Raw genomic sequence first — 10,000 nt, forward strand, 5'->3', positions numbered from 1 at the left:
AACCAGCGACACTTAGAATATTTTTGAAGCAGTACAAATCAGTAACCAGCGACACTTAGAATATTTTTGGAGCAGTACAAATCAGTAACCAGCGACACTTAGAATATTTTTGAAGCAGTACAAATCAGTAACCACTGACACTTAGAATATTTTTGAAGCAGTACAAATCAGTAACCAGCGACACTTAGAATATTTTTGAAGCAGTACAAATCAGTAACCACTGACACTTAGAATATTTTTGAAGCAGTACAAATCAGTAACCGCTGACACTTAGAATATTTTTGAAGCAGTACAAATCAGTAACCAGCGACACTTAGAATATTTTTGGAGCAGTACAAATCAGTAACCACTGACACTTAGAATATTTTTGAAGCAGTACAAATCAGTAACCGGCGACACTTAGAATATTTTTGAAGCAGTACAAATCAGTAACCACTGACACTTAGAATATTTTTGAAGCAGTACAAATCAGTAACCGGCGACACTTAGAATATTTTTGAAGCAGTACAAATCAGTAACCACTGACACTTAGAATATTTTTGAAGCAGTACAAATCAGTAACCGCTGACACTTAGAATATTTTTGAAGCAGTACAAATCAGTAACCAGCGACACTTAGAATATTTTTGGAGCAGTACAAATCAGTAACCAGCCACACTTAGAATATTTTTGAGGCAGTACAAATCAGTAACCAGCGACACTTAGAATATTTTTGAAGCAGTACAAATCAGTAACCACTGACACTTAGAATATTTTTGAAGCAGTACAAATCAGTAACCAGCGACACTTAGAATATTTTTGAAGCAGTACAAATCAGTAACCAGCGACACTTAGAATATTTTTGGAGCAGTACAAATCAGTAACCAGCGACACTTAGAATATTTTTGAAGCAGTACAAATCAGTAACCAGCGACACTTAGAATATTTTTGGAGCAGTACAAATCAGTAACCAGCGACACTTAGAATATTTTTGAAGCAGTACAAATCAGTAACCACTGACACTTAGAATATTTTTGAAGCAGTACAAATCAGTAACCAGCGACACTTAGAATATTTTTGAAGCAGTACAAATCAGTAACCACTGACACTTAGAATATTTTTGAAGCTGTACAAATCAGTAACCAGCGACACTTAGAATATTTTTGGAGCAGTACAAATCAGTAACCACTGACACTTAGAATATTTTTGAAGCAGTACAAATCAGTAACCAGCGACACTTAGAATATTTTTGAAGCAGTACAAATCAGTAACCACTGACACTTAGAATATTTTTGAAGCAGTACAAATCAGTAACCGCTGACACTTAGAATATTTTTGAAGCAGTACAAATCAGTAACCAGCGACACTTAGAATATTTTTGGAGCAGTACAAATCAGTAACCACTGACACTTAGAATATTTTTGAAGCAGTACAAATCAGTAACCAGCGACACTTAGAATATTTTTGGAGCAGTACAAATCAGTAACCACTGACACTTAGAATATTTTTGAAGCAGTACAAATCAGTAACCAGCGACACTTAGAATATTTTTGAAGCAGTACAAATCAGTAACCACTGACACTTAGAATATTTTTGAAGCAGTACAAATCAGTAACCAGCGACACTTAGAATATTTTTGAAGCAGTACAAATCAGTAACCACTGACACTTAGAATATTTTTGAAGCAGTACAAATCAGTAACCAGCGACACTTAGAATATTTTTGAAGCAGTACAAATCAGTAACCAGCGACACTTAGAATATTTTTGGAGCAGTACAAATCAGTAACCAGCGACACTTAGAATATTTTTGACGCAGTACAAATCAGTAACCACTGACACTTAGAATATTTTTGAAGCAGTACAAATCAGTAACCAGCGACACTTAGAATATTTTTGAAGCAGTACAAATCAGTAACCGCTGACACTTAGAATATTTTTGAAGCAGTACAAATCAGTAACCAGCGACACTTAGAATATTTTTGGAGCATTACAAATCAGTAACCAGCGACACTTAGAATATTTTTGGAGCAGTACAAATCAGTAACCACTGACACTTAGAATATTTTTGAGTCAGTACAAATCAGTAACCAGCGACACTTAGAATATTTTTCAGTCAGTACAAATCAGTAACCAGCGACACTTAGAATATTTTTGAGTCAGTACAAATCAGTAACCAGTGACACTTAGAATATTTTTGGAGCAGTACAAATCAGTAACCAGCGACACTTAGAATATTTTTGAAGCAGTACAAATCAGTAACCAAGTGCATTTTTGAATTGGTTACTGATTTCTCCGTTGAAGTTGGGGCTGCGGTTGGCTTCAGTTAGTGGTGGGGGCTTAATTTTCGCCGAGGGGAGCGTGTCCCGGTAGTGTCTCCGAGGAAGTGGTACCTATTGAAGGGGGTGTTTCTGAATTTGGGCCCTTTTTGAGTGGCATTGCCGGATGGGTTTTGTGTTGAAGGCTTCCAAATCGGGTAGCTCAGCCGGATTTGACCCGGCGGTTCTACCGACTGTCACGCCTTCGAGGGGGGACTGTTGTCTAAGTTCAGGCCGGATTTGGTGAATTTCCTAAGTCGGGAAGTGGTCCCAACGGGTTTGGGAGTGAACCTAACTGCTCATACCAACTTTGAGGCTTTGGGGCCGGGTAGCACAGTCGGATTTGACCCGGCGGTTCTGCCGAATGCCTGGCCTTCGAGGGGGGCCTGCCCTCTGAGTTCAGGCCGAATTTGGTGATTTTCCTAAGTCGGGAAGTGGTCCAAACGGGGATGGGAGTGAACCTGACAGCTCATACCGACTTTGGGGCTTCCAAGCCGGGTAGCTCAACCGGATTTGATCCAGCGGTTCTAGCGACTGCCACGGCTTCGAGGGGGGACTGTTGTCTAAGTTCAGGCCGAATTTGGTGAATTTCCCGAGTCGGGAAGTGGTCCAAACGGGGATGGGAGTGAACCTGACAGCTCTTACCGACATTGAGGCTTCGGGGCCGGGTAGCTCAGTCGGATTTGACCCGGCGATTCTGCCGACTTCCACGCCTTCGAGCGGGGACTCTCCTCTAAGTTCAGGCCGAATTTGGTGAATTTCCTAAGTCGGGAAGTGGTCCAAACGGGGATGGGAGTGAACCTAACTGCTCATACCAACTTTGAGGCTTTGGGGCCGGGTAGCACAGTCGGATTTGACCCGGCGGTTCTGCCGAATGCCTGGCCTTCGAGGGGGGCCTGCCCTCTGAGTTCAGGCCGAATTTGGTGATTTTCCTAAGTCGGGAAGTGGTCCAAACGGGGATGGGAGTGAACCTGACAGCTCATACCGACTTTGGGGCTTCCAAGCCGGGTAGCTCAACCGGATTTGATCCAGCGGTTCTAGCGACTGCCACGGCTTCGAGGGGGGACTGTTGTCTAAGTTCAGGCCGAATTTGGTGAATTTCCCGAGTCGGGAAGTGGTCCAAACGGGGATGGGAGTGAACCTGACAGCTCTTACCGACATTGAGGCTTCGGGGCCGGGTAGCTCAGTCGGATTTGACCCGGCGATTCTGCCGACTTCCACGCCTTCGAGCGGGGACTCTCCTCTAAGTTCAGGCCGAATTTGGTGAATTTCCTAAGTCGGGAAGTGGTCCAAACGGGGATGGGAGTGAACCTAACTGCTCATACCAACTTTGAGGCTTTGGGGCCGGGTAGCACAGTCGGATTTGACCCGGCGGTTCTGCCGAATGCCTGGCCTTCGAGGGGGGCCTGCCCTCTGAGTTCAGGCCGAATTTGGTGATTTTCCTAAGTCGGGAAGTGGTCCAAACGGGGATGGGAGTGAACCTGACAGCTCATACCGACTTTGGGGCTTCCAAGCCGGGTAGCTCAACCGGATTTGATCCGGCGGTTCTAGCGACTGCCACGGCTTCGAGGGGGGACTGTTGTCTAAGTTCAGGCCGAATTTGGTGAATTTCCCGAGTCGGGAAGTGGTCCAAACGGGGATGGGAGTGAACCTGACAGCTCTTACCGACATTGAGGCTTCGGTGCCGGGTAGCTCAGTCGGATTTGACCCGGCGATTCTGCCGACTTCCACGCCTTCGAGCGGGGACTGTCCTCTAAGTTCAGGCCGAATTTGGTGAATTTCCTAAGTCGGGAAGTGGTCCAAACGGGGATGGGAGTGAACCTGACAGCTCTTACCGACTTTGGGGCTTCCAAGCCGGGTAGCTCAACCGGATTTGATCCGGCGGTTCTAGCGACTGTCACGCCTTCGAGGGGGGACTGTTGTATAAGTTCAGGCCGAATTTGGTGAATTTCCCGAGTCGGGAAGTGGTCCAAACGGGGATGGGAGTGAACCTGACAGCTCTTACCGACTTTGGGGCTTCCAAGCCGGGTAGCTCAACCGGATTTGATCCGGCGGTTCTGCCGACTGTCACGCCTTCGAGGGGGGACTGTTGTATAAGTTCAGGCCGAATTTGGTGAATTTCCCGAGTCGGGAAGTGGTCCAAACGGGGATGGGAGTGAACCTGACAGCTCTTACCGACTTTGAGGCTTCGGGGCCGGGTAGCTCAGCCGGATTTGATCCGGCGGTTCTGCCGACTGTCACGCCTTCGAGGGGGGACTGTCCTCTGAGTTCAGGCCGAATTTGGTGAATTTCCCGAGTCGGGAAGTGGTCCAAACGGGGATGGGAGTGAACCTGACAGCTCATACCGACTTTGAGGCTTCCAAGCCGGGTAGCTCAGCCGGATTTGACCCGGCGATTCTGCCGACTTCCACGCCTTCGAGGGGGGACTGCCCTCTGAGTTCAGGCCGAATTTGGTGCATTTCCCGAGTCGGGAAGTGGTCTCTGTCACAACGGGGGCAAGTGTCTGAAGAGGTAAAGTGAGTAACCAGCACAGCTTAGGGAAGGGTTCCAAAGTTCTCAACAATGTGAATTCGGTTACCAGGAAAGCTTAGGAAAGCTGCCTGACTGTCCCAAACGAATGAACTGCAAAACTTAGGGAACATGCCCGAAGATGCTTAAAAGTGTGAAATCAGTAAGCAGGAAAGCATAGGAAAGTGCCTGAAAGTGCTAAATGAGTAACATGAAAAACGTAGAAAAATGCCCGAAAATGTTTAAAAGTGTGAACTCAGTAACCAGCAAAACTTAGTAAAACGTTGGAAAAGCAGAAATGAGTAACCAGAAAAACTTAGAAAAATGTTTGAAAATGAGAAATGAGTAACCAGAAAAACTTAGAAAAATGTTTGAAAATGAGAAATGAGTAACCAAGAAAACTTAGAAAAATGCCCAAAAAGAAGAAATCAGTAACCAGAAAAACTTAGAAAAATGTTTGAAAATGAGAAATGAGTAACCAGAAAAACTTAGAAAAATGTTTGAAAATGAGAAATGAGTAACCAAGAAAACTTAGAAAAATGCCCAAAAAGAAGAAATCAGTAACCAGAAAAACTTAGAAAAATGTTTGAAAATGAGAAATGAGTAACCAAGAAAACTTAGAAAAATGTTTGAAAATGAGAAATGAGTAACCAAGAAAACTTAGAAAAATGCCCAAAAAGAAGAAATCAGTAACCAGAAAAACTTAGAAAAATGTTTGAAAATGAGAAATGAGTAACCAAGAAAACTTAGAAAAATGCCCAAAAAGAAGAAATCAGTAACCAGAAAAACTTAGAAAAATGTTTGAAAATGAGAAATGAGTAACCAGAAAAACTTAGAAAAATGTTTGAAAATGAGAAATGAGTAACCAAGAAAACTTAGAAAAATGCCCAAAAAGAAGAAATCAGTAACCAGAAAAACTTAGAAAAATGTTTGAAAATGAGAAATGAGTAACCAAGAAAACTTAGAAAAATGCCCGAAAAGAAGAAATCAGTAACCAGAAAAACTTAGAAAAATTTTCGGCCAAGTGTGAAAAATATTCTAAGTGTCAGCGGAGGAAAATGCCGAAGCATCGGGAAAGATTCAAAAACTCATGCCGAACATGAGTTCCGAAGTGCCGGAGGAACTGGGCGAATTGAGCCCGGCGGTTGGCCAGATGTCGTTTTGAGTCTGCAGCCCGAAAACTTTAACTTTGTCTGCCGCGGAAGTCTGGACCGGGAAAAATCCAAACGGTTTTGCCGGGTTCGAGTTCCAGAGCGAAGCAGTCGAATTTGAAATTCAGACCCATTCAGTGCCACTTGACATTGTGACACAGTGAGGTTGGCGGGGTACCCGGAGATTTCTGGGAACACGATTTTTAGAACAAAATGGCGGCGCGGGACCACTTTGAAAGGCATCCGAAAAACGGTTCCGCGGGCAGAGCACTTGAATGACAGGCCTGTGTGCATGCCCAAGAGCTCTCGGAAGTCTAATTTTTGACACTTTGTCAAATTTTCGACAGACTTACCCAACTCTTGCTGCCTGTTCTAAGAATCAGTCAGAGGCCTGTGCGGCGGTCTCTTGACACTTTGGAGGGCGGGCAAACCCCACGTTGACTCCGGCCGTCCCTCCAAAAGGCACTTGCTATTGGGGGAAAGGATTGCAAGTAGCCTGGTTCCCGTGGGAGCGGCCAGGAAGGGTGCAGGCTGGCCCTTGCCTGAGCATTCCCAAAACCCTCTTCCGCTGAGAGCAGACCTCGCACGCCGCACTACCGGCTCTGGGAGTGGTTGGCCGCTATTGTACATAGTCCGGTCCTTCCTCTGCCACCCGGCAAGTGCGATGGCTCTGCCGCCCTGCGGTGCTCGTCACCCAGGTTTGGGGAACACGATACTTAGAACATGTTGGCGGCTCGGGACCTGCAGGCGAAAGGGGCCCCGTGGTGCTGAGCACATCGACCTCGGGTCTCAGTGCAAGCCGGAGAGTTCGCGGAAGTCTTAAAAGATTTTGACATCTGCTCAATTCTTTGACAGGCTTGCCTGACTCTTTCCGTCCGTTCTAAGAATCAGTCGGAGGCCGGGGCGGGGACGGTCTCTTGACACACGGAGGGTTGGCTTCCCTCCTCAGGTGTTTGTGTCGAAAATGAAGGCGAGAGATGCAAGCGTCCTGGTTCCCCTGGGTGCTGCCAGCAAGGGTGCAGGCTGACCCTTGCCTGAGCACTCCCAAAAGCCTCTTAAGCTGAGAGCAGGCGCCGCACTACCGGCTCTGGGAGTCGTTGGCCGCTATTGTACATAGTCCGGTCCTTCCTCTGCCACCCGGCAAGTGCGATGGCTCTGCCTCCCTGCGGTGCTCGTCACCCAGGTTTGGGGAACACGATACTTAGAACATGTTGGCGGCTCGGGACCTGCAGGCGAAGGGGGCCCCGTGGTGCTGAGCACATCGACCTCGCGTCTCAGTGCAAGCCGGAGAGTTCGCGGAAGTCTTAACAGGCTTGCCTGACTCTTTCCGTCCGTTCTAAGAATCAGTCGGAGGCCGGGGCGGGGACGGTCTCTTGACACACGGAGGGTTGGCTTCCCTCCTCAGGCGTTTGTGTCGAAAATGAAGGCGAGAGATGCAAGCGTCCTGGTTCCCCTGGGTGCTGCCAGCAAGGGTGCAGGCTGACCCTTGCCTGAGCACTCCCAAAAGCCTCTTAGGCTGAGAGCAGGCGCCGCACTACCGGCTCTGGGAGTCGTTGGCCGCTATTGTACATAGTCCGGTCCTTCCTCTGCCACCCGGCAAGTGCGATGGCTCTGCCTCCCTGCGGTGCCCGTCACCCAGGTTTGGAGAACACGATACTTAGAACATGTTGGCGGCTCGGGACCTGCAGGCGAAAGGGGCCCCGTGGTGCTGAGCACATCGACCTCGCGTCTCAGTGCAAGCCGGAGAGTTCGCGGAAGTCTTAACAGGCTTGCCTGACTCTTTCCGTCCGTTCTAAGAATCAGTCGGAGGCCGGGGCGGGGACGGTCTCTTGACACACGGAGGGTTGGCTTCCCTCCTCAGGCGTTTGTGTCGAAAATGAAGGCGAGAGATGCAAGCGTCCTGGTTCCCCTGGGTGCTGCCAGCAAGGGTGCAGGCTGACCCTTGCCTGAGCACTCCCAGAAGCCTCTTAGGCTGAGAGCAGACGCCGCACTACCGGCTCTGGGAGTCGTTGGCCGCTATTGTACATAGTCCGGTCCTTCCTCTGCCACCCGGCAAGTGCGATGGCTCTGCCTCCCTGCGGTGCCCGTCACCCAGGTTTGGAGAACACGATACTAAGAACATGTTGGCGGCTCGGGACCTGCAGGCGAAAGGGGCCCCGTGGTGCTTAGCACATCGACCTCGCGTCTCAGTGCAAGCCGGAGAGTTCGCGGAAGTCTAAAGCTTTTGACATTCGCTCAAAGCTTTGACAGGCTTGCCCGACTCTTTCCGTCCGTTCTAAGAATCAGTCAGAGGCTGGTGGGGAGGTCTCTTGACGCAAGGGGAGGGGTGGCGTCCCTCCTCAGGCGCTTGTGTCGAAAATGAAGGCGAGAGATGCAAGCGTCCTGGTTCCCCTGGGTGCTGCCAGCAAGGGTGCAGGCTGACCCTTGCCTGAGCACTCCCAGAAGCCTCTTAGGCTGAGAGCAGACGCCGCACAACCGGCTCTGGGAGTCGTTGGCCGCTATTGTACATAGTCCGGTCCTTCCTCTGCCACCCGGCAAGTGCGATGGCTCTGCCTCCCTGCGGTGCCCGTCACCCAGGATTGGAGAACACGATACTAAGAACATGTTGGCGGCTCGGGACCTGCAGGCGAAAGGGGCCCCGTGGTGCTTAGCACATCGACCTCGCGTCTCAGTGCAAGCCGGAGAGTTCGCGGAAGTCTAAAGCTTTTGACATTCGCTCAAAGCTTTGACAGGCTTGCCCGACTCTTTCCGTCCGTTCTAAGAATCAGTCAGAGGCCGGTGGGGAGGTCTCTTGACGCAAAGGGGAGGGGTGGCGTCCCTCCTCAGGCGCTTGTGTCGAAAAATGAAGGCGAGAGACGCGAGCGGCCTGGTTGCTTTGGGTGCTGCCAGGAAGGATGTGGTCTGACCCTTGCCTGAGCACATCCAAAAGCATGTGATGTTGAGAGCAGACCTCGAGCCCCGCACAACCGGCTCTGGGAGTCGTTGGCCGCTATTGTACATAGTCCGGTCCTTCCTCTGCCACCCGGCAAGTGCGATGGCTCTGTCGCCCTGTGGTGCCCGTCACCCAGGTTTGGGGAACACGATACTAAGAACATGTTGGCGGCTCGGGACCTGCAGGCGAAAGGGGCCCCGTGGTGCTGAGCACATCGACCTCGGGTCTCAGTGCAAGCCAGAGAGTTCGCGGAAGTCTAAAGCTTTTGACATACGCTCAAATCTTTGACAGGCTTGCCCGACTCTTTCCGTCCGTTCTAAGAATCAGTCAGAGGCCGGTGGGGAGGTCTCTTGACGCAAGGGGAGGGGTGGCGTCCCTCCTCAGGCGCTTGTGTCGAAAAATGAAGGCGAGAGACACGAGCGGCCTGGTTGCTTTGGGTGCTGCCAGGAAGGATGTGGTCTGACCCTTGCCTGAGCACTCACAGAAGCATGTGACGTTGAGAGCAGACCTCGAGCCCCGCACGACCGGCTCTGGGAGTGGTTGGCCGCTATGGTACATAGTCCGGTCCTTCCTCTGCCACCCGGCAAGTGCGATGGCTCTGCCGCCCTGTGGTGCCCGTCACCCAGGTTTGGGGAACACGATACTAAGAACATGTTGGCGGCTCGGGACCTGCAGGCGAAAGGGGCCCCGGGGTGCTTAGCACATCGACCTCGTGTCTCAGTGCAAGCCGGAGGGTTCGCGGCAGTCTAAAGCTTTTGACATTCGCTCAAAGCTTTGACAGGCTTGCCCGACTCTTTCCGTCCGTTCTAAGAATCAGTCAGAGGCCAGTGCGGAGGTCTCTTGACACAAGGGGAGGGGTGGTGTCCCTCCTCAGGCGCTTGTGTCGAAAATGAAGGCGGGAGACGCAAGCGTCCTGGTTCCCCCTGGGTGCTGCCAGCAAGGGTGCAGGCTGACCCTTGCCTGAGCACTCCCAAAAGCCTCTTAGGCTGAGAGCAGACGCCGCGCTACCGGCTCTGGGAGTCGTTGGCCGCTATGGTACATAGTCCGGTCCTTCCTCTGCCACCCGGCAAGTGCGATGGCTCTGCCGCCCTGTGGTGCTCGTCACCCAGTTTTCC

The sequence above is a fragment of the Hemiscyllium ocellatum genome, assembly GCF_020745735.1.
Source record: "Hemiscyllium ocellatum isolate sHemOce1 chromosome 15 unlocalized genomic scaffold, sHemOce1.pat.X.cur. SUPER_15_unloc_23, whole genome shotgun sequence".
Lineage (NCBI taxonomy): Eukaryota > Metazoa > Chordata > Chondrichthyes > Orectolobiformes > Hemiscylliidae > Hemiscyllium > Hemiscyllium ocellatum.